Source organism: Lissotriton vulgaris, chromosome 5, assembly GCF_964263255.1.
Source record: "Lissotriton vulgaris chromosome 5, aLisVul1.2, whole genome shotgun sequence".
NCBI classification, from domain to species: domain Eukaryota; kingdom Metazoa; phylum Chordata; class Amphibia; order Caudata; family Salamandridae; genus Lissotriton; species Lissotriton vulgaris.
In genome coordinates, this window is record NC_141693.1 from 16,709,065 (window position 1) to 16,735,329 (window position 26,265).

Genomic DNA, 26,265 nt, shown 5'->3' on the forward strand with positions numbered 1-26,265 from the left:
GTTATTCCTGCCTTGGGATGGGAGTGGGTTTTCAGTCCCATGACCCCTGCATACAGATATGTTATTCCTGCCTTGGGATGGGAGTGGGTTTTCAGTCCCATGACCCCTGCATACAGATATGTTATTCCTGCCTTGGGATGGGAGTGGGTTTTCAGTCCCATGACCCCTGCATACAGATATGTTATTCCTGCCTTGAGATGGGAGTGGGTTTTCAGTCCCATGACCCCTGCATACAGATATGTTATTCCTGCCTTGAGATGGGAGTGGGTTTTCAGTCCCATGACCCCTGCATACAGATATGTTATTCCTGCCTTGAGATGGGAGTGGGTTTTCAGTCCCATGACCCCTGCATACAGATATGTTATTCCTGCCTTGGGATGGGAGTGGGTTTTCAGTCCCATGACCTCTGCATACAGATATGTTATCCCTGCCTTGGGATGGGAGTGGGTTTTCAGTCCCATGACCCCTGCATACAGATATGTTATTCCTGCCTTGGGATGGGAGTGGGTTTTCAGTCCCATGACCCCAGCATACAGATATGTTATTCCTGCCTCGAGATGGGAGTGGGTTTTCAGTCCCATGACCCCTGCATACAGATATGTTATTCCTGCCTTGGGATGGGAGTGGGTTTTCAGTCCCATGACCCCTGCATACAGATATGTTATTCCTGCCTTGGGATGGGAGTGGGTTTTCAGTCCCATGACCCCTGCATACAGATATGTTATTCCTGCCTTGGGATGGGAGTGGGTTTTCAGTCCCATGACCCCTGCATACAGATATGTTATTCCTGCCTTGGGATGGGAGTGGGGTTTTCAGTCCCATGACCCCAGCATACAGATATGTTATTCCTGCCTTGGGATGGGAGTAGGTTTTCAGTCCCATGACCCCAGCATACAGATATGTTATTCCTGGAGTGGGTTTTCAGTCCCATGACCCCTGCATACTGATATGTTATTCCTGCCTTGGGATGGGAGTGGGGTTTCAGTCCCATGACCCCTGCATACAGATATGTTATTCCTGCCTTGGGACGGGAGTGGGGTTTCAGTCCCATGACCCCAGCATACAGATATGTTATTCCTGCCTTGGGATGGGAGTGGGTTTTCAGTCCCATGACCCCTGCATACAGATATGTTATTCCTGCCTTGAGATGGGAGTGGGTTTTCAGTCCCATGACCCCAGCATACAGATATGTTATTCCTGCCTTGGGATGGGAGTGGGGTTTTCAGTCCCATGACCCCTGCATACAGATATGTTATTCCTGCCTTGAGATGGGAGTGGGTTTTCAGTCCCATGACCCTAGTGTACCATATCTTATCCCTGCCTTGGGATGGGAGTGGGGTTTCAGTCCCATGACCCCAGCATACAGATATGTTATTCCTGCCTTGGGATGGGAGTGGGTTTTCAGTCCCATGACCCCAGCATACAGATATGTTATTCCTGCCTTGGGATGGGAGTGGGTTTTCAGTCCCATGACCCCTGCATACAGATATGTTATTCCTGCCTTGGGATGGGAGTGGGTTTTCAGTCCCATGACCCCTGCATACAGATATGTTATTCCTGCCTTGGGATGGGAGTGGGTTTTCAGTCCCATGACCCCTGCATACAGATATGTTATTCCTGCCTTGAGATGGGAGTGGGTTTTCAGTCCCATGACCCCTGCATACAGATATGTTATTCCTGGAGTGGGTTTTCAGTCCCATGACCCCTGCATACAGATATGTTATTCCTGCCTTGGGATGGGAGTGGGTTTTCAGTCCCATGACCCCTGCATACAGATATGTTATTCCTGCCTTGAGATGGGAGTGGGTTTTCAGTCCCATGACCCCAGCATACAGATATGTTATTCCTGCCTTGGGATGGGAGTGGGGTTTTCAGTCCCATGACCCCTGCATACAGATATGTTATTCCTGCCTTGAGATGGGAGTGGGTTTTCAGTCCCATGACCCCAGCATACAGATATGTTATTCCTGCCTTGAGATGGGAGTGGGTTTTCAGTCCCATGACCCCAGCATACAGATATGTTATTCCTGCCTTGGGATGGGAGTGGGGTTTTCAGTCCCATGACCCCTGCATACAGATATGTTATTCCTGCCTTGAGATGGGAGTGGGTTTTCAGTCCCATGACCCCAGCATACAGATATGTTATTCCTGCCTTGGGATGGGAGTGGGTTTTCAGTCCCATGACCCCAGCATACAGATATGTTATTCCTGCCTTGGGATGGGAGTGGGTTTTCAGTCCCATGACCCCTGCATACAGATATGTTATTCCTGCCTTGGGATGGGAGTGGGTTTTCAGTCCCATGACCCTTGCATACAGATATGTTATTCCTGCCTTGGGATGGGAGTGGGTTTTCAGTCCCATGACCCCAGCATACAGATATGTTATTCCTGCCTTGGGATGGGAGTGGGGTTTTCAGTCCCATGACCCCAGCATACAGATATGTTATTCCTGCCTTGAGATGGGAGTGGGTTTTCAGTCCCATGACCCCAGCATACAGATATGTTATTCCTGCCTTGGGATGGGAGTGGGTTTTCAGTCCCATGACCCCTGCATACAGATATGTTATTCCTGCCTTGGGATGGGAGTGGGTTTTCAGTCCCATGACCTCTGCATACAGATATGTTATCCCTGCCTTGGGATGGGAGTGGGTTTTCAGTCCCATGACCCCTGCATACAGATATGTTATTCCTGCCTTGGGATGGGAGTGGGTTTTCAGTCCCATGACCCCAGCATACAGATATGTTATTCCTGCCTCGAGATGGGAGTGGGTTTTCAGTCCCATGACCCCTGCATACAGATATGTTATTCCTGCCTTGGGATGGGAGTGGGTTTTCAGTCCCATGACCCCTGCATACAGATATGTTATTCCTGCCTTGGGATGGGAGTGGGTTTTCAGTCCCATGACCCCTGCATACAGATATGTTATTCCTGCCTTGGGATGGGAGTGGGTTTTCAGTCCCATGACCCCTGCATACAGATATGTTATTCCTGCCTTGGGATGGGAGTGGGGTTTTCAGTCCCATGACCCCAGCATACAGATATGTTATTCCTGCCTTGGGATGGGAGTAGGTTTTCAGTCCCATGACCCCAGCATACAGATATGTTATTCCTGGAGTGGGTTTTCAGTCCCATGACCCCTGCATACTGATATGTTATTCCTGCCTTGGGATGGGAGTGGGGTTTCAGTCCCATGACCCCTGCATACAGATATGTTATTCCTGCCTTGGGACGGGAGTGGGGTTTCAGTCCCATGACCCCAGCATACAGATATGTTATTCCTGCCTTGGGATGGGAGTGGGTTTTCAGTCCCATGACCCCTGCATACAGATATGTTATTCCTGCCTTGAGATGGGAGTGGGTTTTCAGTCCCATGACCCCAGCATACAGATATGTTATTCCTGCCTTGGGATGGGAGTGGGGTTTTCAGTCCCATGACCCCTGCATACAGATATGTTATTCCTGCCTTGAGATGGGAGTGGGTTTTCAGTCCCATGACCCTAGTGTACCATATCTTATCCCTGCCTTGGGATGGGAGTGGGGTTTCAGTCCCATGACCCCAGCATACAGATATGTTATTCCTGCCTTGGGATGGGAGTGGGTTTTCAGTCCCATGACCCCAGCATACAGATATGTTATTCCTGCCTTGGGATGGGAGTGGGTTTTCAGTCCCATGACCCCTGCATACAGATATGTTATTCCTGCCTTGGGATGGGAGTGGGTTTTCAGTCCCATGACCCCTGCATACAGATATGTTATTCCTGCCTTGGGATGGGAGTGGGTTTTCAGTCCCATGACCCCTGCATACAGATATGTTATTCCTGCCTTGAGATGGGAGTGGGTTTTCAGTCCCATGACCCCTGCATACAGATATGTTATTCCTGGAGTGGGTTTTCAGTCCCATGACCCCTGCATACAGATATGTTATTCCTGCCTTGGGATGGGAGTGGGTTTTCAGTCCCATGACCCCTGCATACAGATATGTTATTCCTGCCTTGAGATGGGAGTGGGTTTTCAGTCCCATGACCCCAGCATACAGATATGTTATTCCTGCCTTGGGATGGGAGTGGGGTTTTCAGTCCCATGACCCCTGCATACAGATATGTTATTCCTGCCTTGAGATGGGAGTGGGTTTTCAGTCCCATGACCCCAGCATACAGATATGTTATTCCTGCCTTGAGATGGGAGTGGGTTTTCAGTCCCATGACCCCAGCATACAGATATGTTATTCCTGCCTTGGGATGGGAGTGGGGTTTTCAGTCCCATGACCCCTGCATACAGATATGTTATTCCTGCCTTGAGATGGGAGTGGGTTTTCAGTCCCATGACCCCAGCATACAGATATGTTATTCCTGCCTTGGGATGGGAGTGGGTTTTCAGTCCCATGACCCCAGCATACAGATATGTTATTCCTGCCTTGGGATGGGAGTGGGTTTTCAGTCCCATGACCCCTGCATACAGATATGTTATTCCTGCCTTGGGATGGGAGTGGGTTTTCAGTCCCATGACCCTTGCATACAGATATGTTATTCCTGCCTTGGGATGGGAGTGGGTTTTCAGTCCCATGACCCCAGCATACAGATATGTTATTCCTGCCTTGGGATGGGAGTGGGGTTTTCAGTCCCATGACCCCAGCATACAGATATGTTATTCCTGGAGTGGGTTTTCAGTCCCATGACCCCTGCATACTGATATGTTATTCCTGCCTTGGGATGGGAGTGGGTTTTCAGTCCCATGACCCCAGCATACAGATATGTTATTCCTGCCTTAGGATGGGAGTGGGGTTTTCAGTCCCATGACCCCAGCATACAGATATGTTATTCCTGCCTTGGGATGGGAGTAGGTTTTCAGTCCCATGACCCCAGCATACAGATATGTTATTCCTGGAGTGGGGTTTCAGTCCCATGACCCCTGCATACAGATATGTTATTCCTGCCTTGGGACGGGAGTGGGGTTTCAGTCCCATGACCCCTGCATACAGATATGTTATTCCTGCCTTGGGATGGGAGTGGGTTTTCAGTCCCATGACCCCTGCATACAGATATGTTATTCCTGCCTTGGGATGGGAGTGGGTTTTCAGTCCCATGACCCCTGCATACAGATATGTTATTCCTGCCTCGAGATGGGAGTGGGTTTTCAGTCCCATGACCCCTGCATACAGATATGTTATTCCTGCCTTGGGATGGGAGTGGGTTTTCAGTCCCATGACCCCTGCATACAGATATGTTATTCCTGCCTTGGGATGGGTGTGGGTTTTCAGTCCCATGACCCCATTTTACTGATAGATTATTCCTGCCTTGGGATGGGAGTGGGTTTTCAGTCCCATGACCCCTGCATACAGATATGTTATTCCTGCCTTGGGATGGGAGTGGGTTTTCAGTCCCATGACCCCTGCATACAGATATGTTATTCCTGCCTTGGGATGGGAGTGGGTTTTCAGTCCCATGACCCCTGCATACAGATATTTTATTCCTGCCTTGAGATGGGAGTGGGTTTTCAGTCCCATGACCCCTGCATACAGATATGCTATCCCTGCCTTCGGATGGGAGTGGGTTTTTAGTCCCATGACCCCTGCATACAGATATGTTATTCCTGCCTTGGGATGGGAGTGGGTTTTCAGTCCCATGACCCCTGCATACAGATATGTTATTCCTGCCTTGGGATGGGAGTGGGTTTTCAGTCCCATGACCCCTGCATACAGATATGTTATTCCTGCCTTGGGATGGGAGTGGGTTTTCAGTCCCATGACCCCAGCATACAGATATGTTATTCCTGCCTTGGGATGGGAGTGGGTTTTCAGTCCCATGACCCCTGCATACAGATATGTTATTCCTGCCTTGGGATGGGAGTGGGTTTTCAGTCCCATGACCCCTGCATACAGATATGTTATTCCTGCCTTGGGATGGGAGTGGGTTTTCAGTCCCATGACCCCTGCATACAGATATGTTATTCCTGCCTTGGGATGGGAGTGGGGTTTTCAGTCCCATGACCCCTGCATACAGATATGTTATTCCTGCCTTGAGATGGGAGTGGGTTTTTAGTCCCATGACCCCTGCATACAGATATGTTATCCCTGCCTTGGGATGGGAGTGGGTTTTCAGTCCCATGACCCCAGCATACAGATATGTTATTCTTGCCTTGGGATGGGAGTGGGGTTTTCAGTCCCATGACCCCAGCATACAGATATGTTATTCCTGCCTTGGGATGGGAGTGGGAATCCAGTCCCATAACCCCTGCATACAGATATGTTATTCCTGCCTTGGGATGGGAGTGGGTTTTCAGTCCCATGACCCCTGCATACAGATATGTTATTCCTGCCTTGGGATGGGAGTGGGTTTTCAGTCCCATGACCCCTGCATACAGATATGTTATTCCTGCCTTGGGATGGGAGTGGGTTTTCAGTCCCATGACCCCAGCATACAGATATGTTATTCCTGCCTTGGGATGGGAGTGGGTTTTCAGTCCCATGACCCCTGCATACAGATATGTTATTCCTGCCTTGAGATGGGAGTGGGTTTTCAGTCCCATGACCCCTGCATACAGATATGTTATTCCTGCCTTGGGATGGGAGTGGGGTTTTCAGTCCCATGACCCCAGCATACAGATATGTTATTCCTGCCTTGGGATGGGAGTGGGTTTTCAGTCCCATGACCCCTGCATACAGATATGTTATTCCTGCCTTGAGATGGGAGTGGGTTTTCAGTCCCATGACCTCTGCATACAGATATGTTATTCCTGCCTTGGGATGGGAGTGGTTTTTCAGTCCCATGACCCCTGGATACTGATATGTTATTCCTGCCTTGAGATGGGAGTGGGTTTTCAGTCCCATGACCTCTGCATACAGATATGTTATTCCTGCCTTGGGATGGGAGTGGTTTTTCAGTCCCATGACCCCTGCATACAGATATGTTATTCCTGCCTTGGGATGGGAGTGGGTTTTCAGTCCCATGACCCCTGGATACAGATATGTTATTCCTGCCTTGAGATGGGAGTGGGGTTTCAGTCCCATGACCCCAGCATACAGATATGTTATTCCTGCCTTGAGATGGGAGTGGGTTTTCAGTCCCATGACCTCTGCATACAGATATGTTATTCCTGCCTTGGGATGGGAGTGGTTTTTCAGTCCCATGACCCCTGCATACAGATATGTTATTCCTGCCTTGGGATGGGAGTGGGTTTTCAGTCCCATGACCCCTGCATACAGATATGTTATTCCTGCCTTGAGATGGGAGTGGGTTTTCAGTCCCATGACCCCAGCATACAGATATGTTATTCCTGCCTTGGGATGGGAGTGGGTTTTTAGTCCCATGACCCCTGCATACAGATATGTTATTCCTGCCTTGGGATGGGAGTGGGTTTTCAGTCCCATGACCCCTGCATACAGATATGTTATTCCTGCCTTGGGATGGGAGTGGGTTTTCAGTCCCATGACCCCTGCATACAGATATGTTATTCCTGCCTTGGGATGGGAGTGGGGTTTTCAGTCCCATGACCCCTGCATACAGATATGTTATTCCTGCCTTGAGATGGGAGTGGGTTTTTAGTCCCATGACCCCTGCATACAGATATGTTATCCCTGCCTTGGGATGGGAGTGGGTTTTCAGTCCCATGACCCCAGCATACAGATATGTTATTCTTGCCTTGGGATGGGAGTGGGGTTTTCAGTCCCATGAACCCAGCATACAGATATGTTATTCCTGCCTTGGGATGGGAGTGGGAATCCAGTCCCATAACCCCTGCATACAGATATGTTATTCCTGCCTTGGGATGGGAGTGGGTTTTCAGTCCCATGACCCCTGCATACAGATATGTTATTCCTGCCTTGGGATGGGAGTGGGTTTTCAGTCCCATGACCCCTGCATACAGATATGTTATTCCTGCCTTGGGATGGGAGTGGGTTTTCAGTCCCATGACCCCAGCATACAGATATGTTATTCCTGCCTTGGGATGGGAGTGGGTTTTCAGTCCCATGACCCCTGCATACAGATATGTTATTCCTGCCTTGAGATGGGAGTGGGTTTTCAGTCCCATGACCCCTGCATACAGATATGTTATTCCTGCCTTGGGATGGGAGTGGGGTTTTCAGTCCCATGACCCCAGCATACAGATATGTTATTCCTGCCTTGGGATGGGAGTGGGTTTTCAGTCCCATGACCCCTGCATACAGATATGTTATTCCTGCCTTGAGATGGGAGTGGGGTTTCAGTCCCATGACCTCTGCATACAGATATGTTATTCCTGCCTTGGGATGGGAGTGGTTTTTCAGTCCCATGACCCCTGGATACTGATATGTTATTCCTGCCTTGAGATGGGAGTGGGTTTTCGGTCCCATGACCTCTGCATACAGATATGTTATTCCTGCCTTGGGATGGGAGTGGTTTTTCAGTCCCATGACCCCTGCATACAGATATGTTATTCCTGCCTTGGGATGGGAGTGGGTTTTCAGTCCCATGACCCCTGGATACAGATATGTTATTCCTGCCTTGAGATGGGAGTGGGGTTTCAGTCCCATGACCCCAGCATACAGATATGTTATTCCTGCCTTGAGATGGGAGTGGGTTTTCAGTCCCATGACCTCTGCATACAGATATGTTATTCCTGCCTTGGGATGGGAGTGGGTTTTCAGTCCCATGACCCCTGCATACAGATATGTTATTCCTGCCTTGGGATGGGAGTGGGTTTTCAGTCCCATGACCCCTGGATACAGATATGTTATTCCTGCCTTGAGATGGGAGTGGGGTTTCAGTCCCATGACCCCAGCATACAGATATGTTATTCCTGCCTTGAGATGGGAGTGGGTTTTCAGTCCCATGACCCCTGCATACAGATATGTTATTCCTGCCTTGGGATGGGAGTGGTTTTTCAGTCCCATGACCCCTGCATACAGATATGTTATTCCTGCCTTGGGATGGGAGTGGTTTGTCAGTCCCATGACCCCTGCATACAGATATGTTATTCCTGCCTTGGGATGGGAGTGGGGTTTTCAGTCCCATGACCCCTGCATACAGATATGTTATTCCTGCCTTGGGATGGGAGTGGGGTTTCAGTCCCATGACCCCTGCATACAGATATGTTATTCCTGCCTTGAGATGGGAGTGGGTTTTCAGTCCCATGACCCCTGCATACAGATATGTTATTCCTGCCTTGAGATGGGAGTGGGTTTTCAGTCCCATGACCCCTGCATACAGATATGTTATTCCTGCCTTGGGATGGGAGTGGGGTTTTCAGTCCCATGACCCCTGCATACAGATATGTTATTCCTGCCTTGGGATGGGAGTGGGGTTTCAGTCCCATGACCCCTGCATACAGATATGTTATTCCTGCCTTGGGATGGGAGTGGGTTTTCAGTCCCATGACCCCAGCATACAGATATGTTATTCCTGCCTTGGGATGGGAGTGGGTTTTCAGTCCCATGACCCCTGCATACAGATATGTTATTCCTGCCTTGGGATGGGAGTGGGGTTTCGGTCCCATGACCCCTGCATACAGATATGTTATTCCTGCCTTGGGATGGGAGTGGGGTTTCGGTCCCATGACCCCTGCATACAGATATGCTATCCCTGCCTTCGGATGGGAGTGGGTTTTCGGTCCCATGACCCCTGCATACAGATATGTTATTCCTGCCTTGGGATGGGAGTGGGTTTTCAGTCCCATGACCCCTGCATACAGATATGTTATTCCTGCCTTGGGATGGGAGTGGGTTTTCAGTCCCATGACCCCAGCATACAGATATGTTATTCCTGCCTCGAGATGGGAGTGGGTTTTCAGTCCCATGACCCCAGCATACAGATATGTTATTCCTGCCTTGGGATGGGAGTGGGTTTTCAGTCCCATGACCCCTGCATACAGATATGTTATTCCTGCCTTGGGATGGGAGTGGGTTTTCAGTCCCATGACCCCTGCATACAGATATGTTATTCCTGCCTTGGGATGGGAGTGGGTTTTCAGTCCCATGACCCCTGCATACAGATATGTTATTCCTGCCTTGGGATGGGAGTGGGTTTTCAGTCCCATGACCCCTGCATACAGATATGTTATTCCTGCCTTGGGATGGGAGTGGGTTTTCAGTCCCATGACCCCTGCATACAGATATGTTATTCCTGCCTTGGGATGGGAGTGGGTTTTCAGTCCCATGACCCCTGCATACAGATATGTTATTCCTGCCTTGGGATGGGAGTGGGTTTTCAGTCCCATGACCCTTGCATACAGATATGTTATTCCTGCCTTGGGATGGGAGTGGGTTTTCAGTCCCATGACCCCTGCATACAGATATGTTATTCCTGCCTTGGGATGGGAGTGGGGTTTCGGTCCCATGACCCCTGCATACAGATATGTTATTCCTGCCTTGGGATGGGAGTGGGTTTTCAGTCCCATGACCCCTGCATACAGATATGTTATTCCTGCCTTGGGATGGGAGTGGGGTTTTCAGTCCCATGACCCCAGCATACAGATATGTTATTCCTGCCTTGAGATGGGAGTGGGTTTTCAGTCCCATGACCCCTGCATACAGATATGTTATTCCTGCCTTGGGATGGGAGTGGGTTTTCAGTCCCATGACCCTTGCATACAGATATGTTATTCCTGCCTTGGGATGGGAGTGGGTTTTCAGTCCCATGACCCCTGCATACAGATATGTTATTCCTGCCTTGGGATGGGAGTGGGGTTTCGGTCCCATGACCCCTGCATACAGATATGTTATTCCTGCCTTGGGATGGGAGTGGGTTTTCAGTCCCATGACCCCTGCATACAGATATGTTATTCCTGCCTTGGGATGGGAGTGGGTTTTCAGTCCCATGACCCCTGCATACAGATATGTTATCCCTGCCTTGGGATGGGAGTGGGTTTTCAGTCCCATGACCCCTGCATACAGATATGTTATTCCTGCCTTGAGATGGGAGTGGGTTTTCAGTCCCATGACCCTTGCATACAGATATGTTATTCCTGCCTTGGGATGGGAGTAGGTTTTCAGTCCCATGACCCCTGCATACAGATATGTTATCCCTGCCTTGGTATGGGAGTGGGTTTTCAGTCCCATGACCCCTGCATACAGATATGTTATTCCTGCCTTGGGATGGGAGTGGGTTTTCAGTCCCATGACCCCTGCATACAGATATGTTATTCCTGCCTTGGGATGGGAGTGGGGTTTTCAGTCCCATGACCCTTGCATACAGATATGTTATTCCTGCCTTGGGATGGGAGTGGGTTTTCAGTCCCATGACCCCTGCATACAGATTGCAAATGCTACTTACCAGTATGCATCTGTTCTTGGCATGTAGGGCTGCTGACATTCATATCTGTGCATAGATCGCCGCCTAGTGTTGGGTCCCGATGATTGCACATTGTTGTCCTGGAAGAGTCTTCGAAGTATCACGAGATAGGTGGCTCCTCCCCTGGACTACAGTGCGCATGGGCATCACCTCCATCCTCAGATTGTTTTTAGCCATTGTGGCTGAGATGGAGTGAACTATGTGAGTGATGACCATGCTATGAGCATATACCTGAATACTGCAGCTGCTACAGGCGCCGGGGAGGAGGGCGGGCAATATGAATGTCAGCAGCCCTACATGCCAAGAACAGATGCATACTGCTAAGTAGCATTTGCAGTTCGAGGCATGTGGGCTGCTGAATTCATATCTGTGCATAGAATACATAGCAGTCCCTCCATTAGCGGCGGCCGCCCGTGCCAGCTGCAGCAGTTTGGAAAAGTGTTTTGAGAACAGCCTGCCCTACAGCTGCCTGCTGCTTAGAGTGCACGTCTACACAGTAATGCTTTGTAAATGTATGTGTGGTAGACCATGTGGCTGCTCTACATATGTCCTCTAAGGGAATGTTTCCAAGGAAGGCCATAGAGGCCCCCAACTTTCTGGTGGAGTGGGCTCTAGGTGGAATTGTAAGAGTGCGCTTAGCTTTTGCATAACAGATCTGAATACATTTCACGATCCACCTAGCAATACCAGCCTTGGAAATAGCGTTACCTTTGTGGTGTGACGCAAAGGCAACAAAAAGCTGCTTAGTTTTTCTAAAATCCTTGGTCCTGTCAATGTAATACATTAGGGCCCTCTTGACGTCAAAGGTGTGGAGCATCCGCTCCGCCAGTGACTCAGGATTTTGAAAAAACACTGGCAACTCAATTGTTTGGTTTATGTGGAAATGAGACACAACCTTGGGTAGAAATTTGGGGTTAGTGCGGAGCACTACTCTGTTAGCATGAACCTGGAACAATGGCACCTGGATCGTGAGGGCTTGCAGCTCACTAACTCTCCGTAGCGAAGTAATTGCTACTAGGAAAGCCATCTTCCAAGTCAAGAACTGAAGTTCGCAGGAATGTAGTGGCTCAAAGGGAGGACCCATCAGTCTTGTAAGAACCACATTGAGGTTCCATTCCGGAGCTGGAGGGGTCCGTGGTGGAATGACCCTTTTGAGTCCTTCCAGAAAAGCCTTAATAGCAGGCACCTTGAAAAGTGAAAGGTGCTGTCTATTTTGGAGATATGCGGCCATCGCAGACAGGTGAATGCGGATGGAAGTATATGCCAAATTACACTGGTACAGATGGAACAGGTAACAGATGATGTTTTGAAGGGAAGCATCCAGTGGATTGATGTTGTGGTTTGCACAGTAAATGACAAACCGCTTCCATTTGGCCGCATAACAGGCTCTAGTAGTGGGCTTTCGTGCCTCCCGAATGATGTCCATACAATTCGGCGGAAGGTTAAGGTAGCCGAACTCTAAGACTTCAGGAGCCAGATCGCCAGGTTGAGCTGTTGCGGATCTGGGTGCTGAATTTCGCCATGGCTCTGCGTCAAAAGGCTGGGTGTGAGACGAAGCCTTTGATGCGGTACCACGGACAGTTCCAGAAACGTGGTGTACCATGGTTGGCGAGCCCACGTTGGAGCAACCAGGATGAGGGTCATCGAGTGCTGCCTGAGCTTGCGTGCCACCAGCGGTATCAGGGGAGCTGGGGGAAAAGCGTACGCAAATTTGCCGGACCAGTTCATCCATATCGCATTGCCCTGCGATTGCGGGTGTGGGAATCTGGCGGCGAAGCTTTGGCATTTTGCGTTCTCCCTTGTGGCGAACAGGTCTATTTCTGGATGACCCCATGTTTGAAAGTACGGCTGGAGTACTGATGGATGTATCTCCCACTCGTGCATCTGGTGGTTGTGCCTGCTGAGCAGGTCCGCCATCTGGTTGTCCTTGCCTGGGAGGTGCTCTGCCATGAGGAAGATGTTCCTCTGAATGGCCCACTTCCACATGCTCTGAGCCAGATGAGACAGCTGTGGAGAGTGTGTCCCTCCCTGTTTTTGAATGTAGTACATGGCCGTCATGTTGTCCGTCCGGATCAACACGACCTTGTTGCACAGATGTACTTTGAACGCCTTCAAGGCCATGAAGATTGCCATCAGTTCCAATACATTGATGTGCATCTTCCTTTGCTGTAGTGTCCATAGTCCCTGCACTGTGTAGTGGAGTACATGCGCTCCCCATCCCTGGAGAGAAGCGTCCGTTGTCAGGATAATCTGTGGCACAGGCTCCTGGAACGGTCGGCCCTTGCAAATGTTTTGTGGATTCCACCAATGCAGAGAGTTGTATGCCCGACCGCTCACCAACACTAGGTCTTTCAACTGCCCGTGAGCCTGAGTCCACTGACGTGCCAAGCACTCCTGAAGCGGACGCATATGTAGTCTCGCGTGCGGGACAATGGAGATGCAGGAGGCCATCATGCCTATCAACTGCATGAACACTCGTGCTGGAAGTGAGTGTTGAGGCCTGAATTTCTGAATCAGCGACAGAATGCTGTTGATCCTCACTGAATTCGGCTGTGCTGTGGCTGCCAGAGTGTCTATGGTCGCGCCCAGATACTGCCGTATGTGGGCGGGCTGGAGATGGGACTTTGGGTAATTCAGTGAGAATCCCAGACCGTGCAGAAGGTGAATGGTTTGGGACACGTGGTCGGCGCACTGTGCGTGCGACTTTGCTTGAATGAGCCAGTCGTCCAGATAGGGGTATACGTGGATGTTCTGACGTCTTAGATGCGCCGTCGCCAGGCACTTGGTGAAGACCCTTGGCGCCGTGGTGACCCCAAAAGGCAGCACCTTGAACTGGTAGTGCTGGTTTTGAATGGTGAACCTTAGATACTTTCTGTGTGAAGGATGCAGGGGAATGTGAAAATATGCATCCTTGAGGTCTAGAGTTGCCAGGAAGTCCCCTTGCTGAAGCAGTGGGAGAACCTGTTGCAGAGTAAGCATATGAAAATGCTCTGACAGAATGTACATGTTGAGTGGTCTGAGGTCTAGGATGGGTCTGAGGGATCCGTCCTTCTTTGGGATTAGAAAGTACAGGGAGTAAACCCCTGTTCCCCTTTCTTGCAGTGGTACGAGCTCTATTGCCTCTTTTTGCAGCATGACTTGAACTTCCTGCTGCAACAAGTGCAAGTGCTCGCCGGACATAGGACGGTTCTTTGGAGGTATGTTTGGTGGGATGGAAGTGAGTTCCAGACAATAACCGTACTGAATAAGAGATTTGACCCACCTGTCCGTGGTGATGGACTTCCACACGGGCAGGAACTGCTGGAGTCTCCCCCCGACCGGTGTTGTGTGGTCGGGGGGCAGTGACAAGGCGTCACTGTTTGCTGGCGGTGGAGGACCTGGAGCTGTTATTCCCAGGTCCTCTGCCCTTGACGTTGTTGCCACGGTATCCACCCCTACCCTTGTTGGTATATGAGGATTGGGTGTTAGTCTTATAGAATTGTGTGGACTGTGACGCTTGGCCCCTTGAGGTGCCCCTGTTATTGGAGCGGCGAAAGGAACCACCCCGAAACTGCTGGGACTGAAGGGCACCCATAGATTTAGCGGTGTCAGTGTCCTTCTTCATTTTTTCGAGTGTGGCATCTACTTCAGGTCCAAACAGGTGGTCTGGATTTACTGTTTGGTTGAGGATGGTGGTCTGAATGTCTGGTTTAAAGCCTGATATTCTGAGCCATGCATGCCTGCGCAGCAGAACACTAGTATTGATGGCTCGCGAGGCGGTATCAGCCACATCTAGAGCACATTTGATGGAGGCATTGGTAATGAGTTTACCCTCCTGAATCAGCATTTCTGCACCCTCTTTATACTGCTCTGGCAAGTGCTGTAGAAGTGTTTCTAGGGTGTCATAGTGCGCCCTATCGTAGCGTGCAAGTAGCGCCTGAGTGTTTGATATGCCCCATATATTGGCTGCCTGCGCAGCAATACGTTTCCCTGATGCCTCAAACACCTTTGATTCTTTGTCAGGGGGAGGAGCATCACCCGTGGTCTGTGAATTGGCTCTTTTACGTGCGTTGGAGACAACCAAAGAGTCTAGTGGCAACTGTCTCTTGATGTATGTTGGGTCAGTGGGCGCCGCCTTGTATTTTTTATCAATGCGAGGATTGATGACTCTTGCCCGGGTGGGCTCCCTGAAAACCTCTGGTGCATGCTTTAGCACACCCTTGAGCATGGGCAATGTCTTGACGGTTTTTTCAGCCACTGAGAAAGTGTCAAAAAGAAAATCGACATCCACGGGGTCGGCGTGGAGGTCGACATCATGGTTGGCCGCAGCTCTCTCAATCAATGCGTTAAATGCTGCAGAGTCCTCTGTTGGTGAAGTCTTTGCAGCAAAAAGCTGCGGCTCGTGTCCTGTCTGAGGGTCCTCAGGATCGCCTCCAGCAGACCATGGCTTATTGACCTCCTCTGGATCCGAGTACGCTGGATAAGTGTACTCCTCCTCCTCGTCCTCGTCACCCTCCCCAGCGTTAGAGTGAATGGGTGAGAGTCCCAGACCTTGTGGAGACGCAGGCTCCATAGGGGCAGAAGTACCCGCAGAGTCCGACTTCTTTTTGAGTGGAATATGAAAATGCTCCAACACAGGCTCCGGGGTGATCTTCCTCTTAAGGAGAAAGAGCTTGCCTGTGTTGGCGTCGATGACAACCTCTCGACGCTCCTCGTCCGTCAGTGGTTGGTGCAGTGGTTTCGGCACCACCAAGGATGGTTTAGGCGTAGACACCAGCTTCAGGGGAACCCCGGCCCCATGTCTTGGAGCGAAAGCCTTCGGCGTCGTCTTCGGCGGCAGCGTGAAGTGAATTGGCGGCTGCGTTTTCGCCGGTTTCTGTGGAGGCTTCGGCGCCACATCTTTCGGGCCGAGAGCCACGTCTTCCTTCTGAAGACGTTGAAGGGACTCCACGACCTTCTTGGTCAAGGACGGGGAGGGCTGGACTGGCTCGAGCGAGTCCTCCGAGTCCGGAGTTGGTTCGGCGTCCAAAGGCGCAGTCTTCGGCGTCGACACAGCACCTCCTTTGGCCTTGTCGACTGGGCTCGGTGCAGCCAGCGCCCTAGGCTCATTTTGACGCTTCTTGGAGGCCCTCTTAGATTCATCGACCTTCTTGGCGCCGACGCGGCTCTTCAGAGCATCGACCAGCTTCGGCGCCGACGCAGCCGCGTCGGGCGTTTTTGCCTTCGGCTTCGACACCGGGGTCTTCGGGTCGGCCATTTTGGCGTGGCTCTTGATCTCGGCGGCCATCTTGTCTTTCTTCGGCGCCGAGGCCTTTGGAGCCTTTGATCCCACCAGTGGGACTTGCACTTTCGGTTTCGATACCGATGGTGCGGACCCTGATGGTTTCACTTTCGGTTTGTGTACCGGGAGTGGCGCATCACCAATGTCCGTGGCCGGGGCCGGAGGCGGGGCCGTGGGACGAGTATTGAGGTCTTGGGTAAGGCCCGAAGGCGATCCCTCGACCTGGGCCGTATAATGGGGATTGACCCCTGAGTCAGTCTGAGGATGCTCCTCCTCTGAGCTATCCTCCACGGTGGCAATGGCCCCGTCGTCGTCCCCTACCTCCTCGACGACTTCCTCAAACTCCTCGTCTCCCGCGTCGTAGTTTTCATCCTCTGACGCCGGGTTGGAGTCCGAAACTTGTAGGACGGTGTCGTCATCAACGTCTTCTTCAAAGATGTTGGTTGGCGGGGGCGCTGATAACTGGGCCTGGAGTCTTGCGGCCCGACGAAGCTTGAGAGTCTTCTTACACGGGAACTTGGAGCAGGCCATACACCTGGCCTCATCGTGGTCCGGCGACAAACATTTGTTGCACACTGGGTGCACGTCGAGGTGTGAATACTTTGAGGTGCACACCGGGCACCTTTTAAACGGAGTTCGTTCCATGTTGAAGTAGTCTGGAGCGTCGTGTAGGCCCGGCCGCACCGACAGCACGCGGAAGGGCAGCAAGTGTTCGGAGCCGATGAATAAACAAACCCGAACGATGGACAATACCGACGCGAATCCTAAAGACCTTTTGGTCTCAAGTAAGGAAAGTTAAACAACTATCGATTCCGACAGAGGGAACCGAAACACATCCGAACCCAATGGCGGAAAAAAACAATCTGAGGATGGAGGCGATGCCCATGCACACTGTAGTCCAGGGAAGGAGCCACCTATCTCGTGATACTTCGAAGACTCTTCCAGGACAACAATGTGCAATCATCCGGACCCAACACTAGGCGGCGATCTATGCACAGATATGAATTCAGAAGCCCACATGCCTCGAACATGTTATTCCTGCCTTGGGATGGGAGTGGGTTTTCAGTCCCATGACCCCTGCATACAGATATGTTATTCCTGCCTTGGGATGGGAGTGGGTTTTAAGTCCCATGACCCCAGCATACAGATATGTTATTCCTGCCTTGGGATGGGAGTGGGTTTTCAGTAACCCTGGGCGTAGTTCGCGGAGTCGGACTCCGCGGAGCTACGCGAAGCCGCACTTGCACTCCGCGAACTACGCGTAGCTCCGCAGCCATGCGTAGTTGCTTGCTAGACCCGTTCGCGCGCCATTTTTCGTCTTTGGGAGCGCGGTGCGCGTGTTCGGGGCGTTGCCTGCATGCTCGGGATGGCTAGCGCGCTAAGTTACCCAAGAGGTTTGTCCCGCCCGCTTGCGTTCCCTTATTTCCTGTTCCGGGATTTTTTGCAGGTTCTGCGTGTTCGGCAACTCGATCTTACCAACAAGCATCCTCGCGCGTCCTTATGACGCTATCGCGCATCCAAATGACGTTATCGCGTTCGCACAGTCGCACGGAATGGTGCGGGAGGGTTTACAAACATGGTGGCACACGCGACCGGGAAAAAGCGAACGCAGAACCAAGGTAAGCCATTGCCGCGCACGCGATAATGTTATTCAGCGCGCAAGAACTACGCTCCGCACCGGATCGCGGAGTAATCGACAGCTACGCGTACTCCGCGGAACGCGGAGTTGCCGAAACTCCGCAAACTCCGCGAACGGAGCGTAGTTCTTCGCCCAGGGTTAGTTTTCAGTCCCATGACCCCTGCATACAGATATGTTATTCCTGCCTTGGGATGGGAGTGGGTTTTCAGTCCCATGACCCCTGCATACAGATATGTTATTCCTGCCTTGGGATGGGAGTGGGTTTTCAGTCCCATGAACCCTGCATACAGATATGTTATTCCTGCCTTGGGATGGGAGTGGGTTTTCAGTCCCATGACCCCAGCCTACAGATGTTATTCCTGCCTTGGGATGGGAGTGGGTGTTCAGTCCCATGACCCCTGCATACAGATATGTTATTCCTGCCTTGGGATGGGAGTGGGTTTTCAGTCCCATGACCCCTGCATACAGATATGTTATTCCTGCCTTGGGATGGGAGTGGGTTTTCAGTCCCATGACCCCTGCATACAGATATGTTATTCCTGCCTTGGGATGGGAGTGGGTTTTCAGTCCCATGACCCCTGCATACAGATATGTTATTCCTGCCTTGGGATGGGAGTGGGTTTTCAGTCCCATGACCCCTGCATACAGATATGTTATTCCTGCCTTGGGATGGGAGTGGGTTTTTAGTCCCATTACCCCAGCTTACAAATATGTTATCTTTGTTTGGAGTTGAGAGTGGGTTTTAAGTCCCAACTCCTCACGTTCATAGTTACTTTCCTCTGGGATGGGTTTTAACCCCAGTTCTCAGTTCAAAAGGGGGTTTCAGTCCCACCTTGGTTAGATGATTTTGGGTCCCAGTCCCAAACAGTTTTGCACGTGGGTTTTAGTCCCATAGTGTCCCTTACAAGAGGGGTGGCGTTTTTTGGTTTTCGCCACAGTCTTCTTTATTCAGTACGTTCTTATTTTATTTGTTCATTATTGAAGGAGGAGGATGGTATTGGTGTATTTTTATCTATTCGCTTTCTTCCTTCTTTCTTTAATTGGATGTCTGCGATGCTATTTCATATTCATCCCTGGGTTTACAGATTTCTTGCAACGTTTGTATATTTTTACTGTGCATAGTTTTTCTCTTCATAGTCTTTTGCTCTTTGTTTTTCATTTTGAGAGGAAGAGGATAATGTAGTATCCTCAGGTTGTATGTATGCTCCTGTACTCCTCTTCACCTAGCTGCTCAGCCAGTGTGAGGGTTCTGGTTAGAATCTTAGTGTGAGTGGAATGTTTGGATGATGGGAGTTGTCAGTTGAGGATGGGCTGAGCAGCTAGGAGGCTGCTCCTGATGGGGCTAATTAGATCTACATCTTAAGAGCTTAATAAATTACTTCTACTTGTACCAAACCTGGTCTACAGCGTCTACTTATGACACCTGAACATGTGGGACCAGCCCACCACACTGTGAATCTGTTTCTTTCTCTGATTCCCACTACATGTTATTTCGATTGTCCTTTGACCTTACTGCCTACACGTTACTTCATTTTTCAGACTATATGAACAGCTCACAATAGGGCAGCCACCCTGTGAAAACAGGGGTGTACGCACGAGATGCCGCGTCTCCGAGGGGTGTCTCCCGCTATCCAAAGTTCTCCTGTTCTAACGCCGTTGGCGTATTAGGGGGTCTTGACACAACCTAATTGGGGGGTTGGTGTGGGAGGAGGGTGGTTTGGGGGAAAGGGATGTTTGGCGTACTGTCAGTGCTACGTGGGCAAGATTTTTCTTTTTGATGTACAATGTTCTAATATGGGTCAATCAGAATACATACACGCTACGTTGGACAAAAGACAATGGGAGTGACCAAGGTTCTAACATGGAATATAAGGGGCTGAGTGATGGCAGAAAGTCTAGATTGATGCACAGTTACCTACTTAGGCATAACATAGACGTATGTTTCTTACAAGAAATGCACATTAACTCCACAGCCTCACCAAGGCTCAGACATTCAAGATGGGGGTCCACATACTCAGCTATATTTTCTAATTATGCCAGGGGAGTAACTATGCTTGTGCGCCGAGGTATTGACTGGAGGGAGCACACGGTGACCAGTGAAAAAGATGGCAGATATGTGGTGTTGCATGGCACCCTACTTGGCAAGAATGTGATACTGGCGGCTGTATATGGGCCGAATGTAGACGATCCAGAGTTTTTTAGAGAGGTGTGGACACAGATAACGATCCCAGACTGCCCTACAGTTATCTGGGGTGGTGACTTCAACGTGGTTATAGATGATTCACTAGATAGACAGGGCGCTTCCAGGCAATTACATCCACATGCCAGTCAGGCACTAAGAGACATAATTAATGAAGGCTCTCTAATAGATATATGGAGGTCTTGAAACGCACGCACTAGAGTAGGAACGTGCATTTCCGCACACCACGCTGCCTGGTCTAGATTAGACTTTTGGCTGGTATCGCAAGATGTGGCCACTTGGACTGTTAATGTTGGCATTTTGGCCCGCTACCTCTCTGATCATGCTCCTCGTCTTTTAGAACTAGACATTCCTGGGGCCCCCACGAGGGCTTTCACCTGGCGCCTCCCACCACATGCGCTTCAAGATGCAGCCTTCACTGAAGAGATAAGGCAAGACATAAAGGATTATTTTGCTAACAATGAAGGTTCCGTTGCCACCGAATCAGTTCTTTGGGACGCCTTTAAAGTGGTCATAAGGGGGCAATGCATAGCGCGCAAGACAGGGGTTTTGAAGGCCATCAGAAACACCATAGTTGGGATAGAGAGTGAGCTTAAAACACTTGAGCAGTCTTTTTGCGCTGACCCTACGCCGGACATAGCCTCGCAAATTAAAACTAAACTGTTGGACTTTGCCGAGGAGGCCCAGCGCGAGCTGAAATTCTTAAGCAAGCAGGCGGAGGCGCGTAGATATGGTGAAGGTGACAGGCCCAGTCGAACCCTAGCCAGAATGATCAATTTCTCCACACCGCCTACACACGTGCACACCATTTTGAACACTGCATGGGTCATGACGATGGGGCAGAGTGAGATACTACAGGCGTTCACTACATACTATTCCACTTTGTATGAGTCCCAAAATGCGGTGCCACATGACGCCCTTGCGATATATTTGGAGTCCATAGCGCTTGTATGGTTTAATAACGCGCATAGGAAGTATATGGACCAACCCGTGACAGTCCAAGATATCTCCAAAACTATCAAAGCCCTTCCGCTGAATATAGCTCCAGGGCCTGATGGCCTTACGGCGGCATTCTATAAAACATATGTGGATGAGCTTGCCCCGCGGCTACATGCGGTGTTTGCTGAGGCCCTAGAGCTAGGAACGCTGCCAGAATCTATGAGGGAAGCCCTTGTAATAACACTGCTGAAGCCAGATAAAGACGGCCAATACCTTGATTCGTAGAGACCCCTGTCACTGATCAATGTGGACGTGAAAATTTATGCGAAAATAATAGCAGATCGTTTGCAACCTTTGCTCCCAATGGTGGCCCTCCCGGACCAATCTGGATTCATACCTGGCCGTGCAACCACACACAACCTTAGAACTCTGTTCTCGGTATTACATCGTCTGCATCCAGATGTACAAGCTGCAGTAATACTTTTAGATGCCACAAAGGCATTTGACTCTCTTAAATGGTCATATCTCTTTACTATACTGGAGCGTATGGGTTTCAGCCCGTTGTTCATAAATCGAATTCGCCTGCTTTACACTGCTCCCAGGGCTAGGGTGAGAGTAAATGGCATGATATCGGATCCGTTTACAATTTCTAGAGGCACCAGACAGGGGTGCCCCTTCTCCCCATTGTTATTCGCAATAGCCATGGAGCCGTTAGCAGCTAGAATTAGGCAACATCAAACTGCCAGAGGTATAAGATTCAGCTCCCGAAGCTTGCTGATCTCATTGTACACTGACAACGTTACTCTGTATGTAATTAACCCAGCTGAAAACCTAAATCCACTATTGAGAGAATTTGTTAAATTCGGGGGGCTGTCAGGTGTTTCTATGAATTGGTCTAAGTCAGTAATGTTTCCACTGTGTGGTACTGAAAATTCTGGACCCGTGTCATAAACATCGTCGTATCATGACGATTTTGGTATCAGCAGACCGAGAATGACTAGTATACTATATACAAGCATTTTCGTCATATTCGAGTGACAAGATCACCATGAAATCAGAGATTCCGTTCTGAACCCTCGGGTTCCATTTTGTGCACAGCAGCCCTCACATAGGCCGATGACTAAGGCCAAGTGAGCCTTAAGGACACGTACACCTTCAGTTGACTTCTGTGTGACCTGGGCAAGCTGACTCCACTGCCCGAAGCCAAACCTGTTCGACCAGTTCCTTTCCCAGTAGCTTATCAAGATTAAGCATCAAGGCACAGGACATCATAAACCTTTATTGCATACAACTATGTCTTATCTTACTCACACCTGTCTCTGCTCCTTTCTTTATGGCCTGTTTACGATGGGGATGTGCCCGTTCAGCTTGTGTAAGAAGGAATGTTGGGTTTTTGCATGCTTGCAAGAGCTAGGACTGCCCCTTGCTTTTGTGCTGAATCATGTAACCTTAAAACATATAAAAGGCCTCTGTCCTCTGTATTCCTCAGACTACCTCATTCAGTTGCTACGGCTTCTGTGTGACGTGGCCTCACTATGTTAAGTTTAATAAAGATGTCTTTTCATATTTTCAGCTTCTGTGCCAAGTTCTTTGTTATATTAGTAAGCATTCCCTGAGAATGAAAATCTCAGTACTTCAAATGGTGCTCAGCGTGTGGCTCATCAGAGTGGCTTTCTGTGGGAGTGATCGTGTCAGGAGACTGAAATCTACTGAGGAGGACAGAACAGGATTCTACTAAGAAGGTACTCTGTGCACAGGGATTCTGGAGATTCTTTGATTCTGCAGCCCAGTATATTTCTGATCTTCCTGATTTTGATCCTCCACATGATGTCACTCCTGACTGAGAACCTTTTTGGCGTGAGTATTCTAAAAAAGACCGTTAGGTCATCTAGAACTTGAGTGTTAGAATTTGGATAACCTTTTTGATTAGTAAAAGTAAGAGTTAAGTATAAGTGGGTCGCTCCTAGTCCTTTGTTCTTTGGTTCTTTGATTTTGATTGTTTCTTAGTTTGTTTGGTCCTTAGTTTTATTTGAATATTGCAATTTTCAAAAACCGAGGGTCTTGTATATTTACGAGTGTATCGATAGAGATAGCCCCCTGAAGTTTGAAGCTAGATTAGTGAGCTATAAGATGCCTGATCTTAGCAAATTTGGAGCTTTGTGTTGGCCAACTTTGTATACGTTTGAATTAGCCGGTTTCCACTAAAGGGAATATCTAAATAAGTTTAGATTTAAAAACATATTTCTTCCTTGGTGATTTTGTATCCCCAGGGAATTAAAATATGACATAATACAAAACAAGGATCCTTTGTTCTGTGCAATTTTATGGATGGAGATATGCAGAACGATTTTTGGTGTTCTGCCAGCCAAAGCTAGTGAATTAAGTGTATTGTGGCTTCGTGCACATACAGCAGTCTGCTGGGCTGTGTTTTTTTGCAGTCTTTTGGAACCCTATTCAGACTTGTTTCTTGTAAATATGACTTACAGCTAGTATTTACAAATGGTTTGGTTTGGGTACAGTCTTTGGGCTGTCCTTTGTTTTCGTCCTGAGTGTGGATTTGTGGGTTCAATGTGTGTTTTAATGTCTATGTGGGTTTTCTCATTAGTGTAACTTCTGTATGTGAATTGCGATGGCGCAATTTATGAAATAATAGCTACAGCGCTGTATTGTGTGTCCTGAGTGTTCGAATCCTTTCTCTTTATGTCTGCAATGAGCTCAATGTGTGGTTGTGGGTTTCTTGATGCTTTCAGTCTGTCTGTTAGTAAAATGTCAAGTAAAATGTCAGATTAATTAATATTAAATAGAAACTAAATAACACTCCAGCAATTTACTATGTCACATGCTAAAATCGCTATATGTTGCTATTTAATTTACAGACTAAGCGAAAAACGCATATGTGCAAACTGTTAAATGCTTAAAATATATAAAGTTAAAATTCACATTCACTAGGAATATGAAGGGCCTCAAAAATAAATTGTGTGTTTTGTAGCAAAACAAATTTATAGCATTTTTTTTACTTACATGCATTGTAGTACATGTAAAAGGCAAACACTTCAGCTAAAGTGAATTTTTGCTAGATTTAAATGCATCTTATTGCACACGCATTTTAAAACTTGAAATGTCTGTTTTCAGTAAGACTGAAGTCGTGCTCAGGTTTCACACTGTGCCTTCCTTGCCGTTAAAGCAGCAGATGTTGTTTTTAGAAGGCCATGAATAGCATCGGAATGTTTATTTAGCCCAGGACTTAGCCAGTAGTTGGACTTTTTCATTTCAGAATAGTGTTTTAGAGGGTTACAAAAATAAGGTTCATAATTTTGTATCACTGGAAGACATTTCAATTGCGGTTTTTCTCTCTTTAACCATTTTTTTCAAAGTATACTGATTGTCCTTTTAAAAAGTGGCGCGAAAAATGTCATGTTTTAAGCTAGGCTTTTGTGCTGAGGCGCATAAATGAATGCATCTAAAAATAATAGGCAAGGGATGCAGCTTACCCTTTATATGTGGAATTATCATAAAAACAGATAATTGGTTTCATTGAACGAAAAATTATTAATTATGGAAAAATTATTTTTAAAAAAAGAAGTGCTTTTTAAAATCGTTTTTTGATATTTATAAAGCTTAATACTCATACTATGACCTCCTAGTATTAAAATTTGATTTAAGTTATGTGTTACTGTATAATTAGGTAATTTGTATGTTGGTTTTCACTTGGCGCAGGCGTAAAAACTCATTTTTCAAAGGAATTAGATGTGATATGCTTAATGTCCAATCTTTGCAATGTGTAAAGCACATTCTGAGGATGATTAATAAGGAATATAATTGTAGGATTTTTATTTTCAAGTGCCCCAAAGATAAAAGTCGAAATTGAGTTAAATAGATTTTTAACACAGCATTCTTGTCATTTACCATAGCTTGAAAGTGTCTCTGGCTTCAGTAAAATGCATACATTTGTGTATAATACAAACTTGCGAGTTGTTCTTAAGGTTGTTTTTCATAGGTCAGTGAGCCAATGTGCCCGGTGCAGAGGTAATATTAGTGTATTGTTCAGGTTCACACTTTCAGATTGCAGTAATGTACCATGGACCCCCATCTTATGTATAATTCCCTTTTGCATAACTAGACTGGTTTCTCTGATGTTTTTCCGGTCTGACTTTTAGGGTAGTGATGGCCTGATTAACTGACTCAATACGTTTTTTTGAATATGACTAATTCATGCCCGTTCTAATTTGGTTCTCAGTTTTTTTTCTGCTGCTTTAATTTTTGATAGACTAGATGTGTTTAATAATGGAAACACCAGGACTCTTTAGTTCTTGTCTTTTGTTTCCACATTTTGATAATTAGCCTTTGTCTACATGTCCCTGATAATCTGTATTCGCTTTTGAGATGTTCTAGATGAGGAATTTAGGAACACCTATATGTAATCATTGAGATAAAATGTGTTTACCCCATTAGACGATGCCATTATGTGTGAGGACATCCATTCAGATAGAATTCCCATGTCGCTATCTACCCTTAGATGGTGAAGGATATGCTCTCACATGGAAACCCAATTGAAGAGCCTAGAGACACTGTTTTGCCTATTGCCTTTGTTTTTGTATTGCCTTTGAGAATGACAGTGTATTTCAACGCAGAATTGTCCCATGGCGTGTGGCCACTCCTTTGAAGATCGCAGGCCACCTGTTTGCAGTCCCCTTGTTATACAATGAACTGTTTAAAGCACCGCACTTGCTTCATCAGAAGGCGTTCAACATCAGAAAATGAGGAGCTGGTTTTGCCACAGAACCAGAATTTCAGTGCAAAAGAGCGCCTGTCATGTGCTGGTTAACCTCTGACAGTGTGCAGTCCCTTGAGATTTCAGTGCAAAAGAGCGCCTGTCATGTGCTGGTTAACCTCTGACAGTGTACAGTCCCTGGAGCCCATTGGCCTGAGTTTAGGCCACGCACCCCTTTTTTTCCGTTGCTT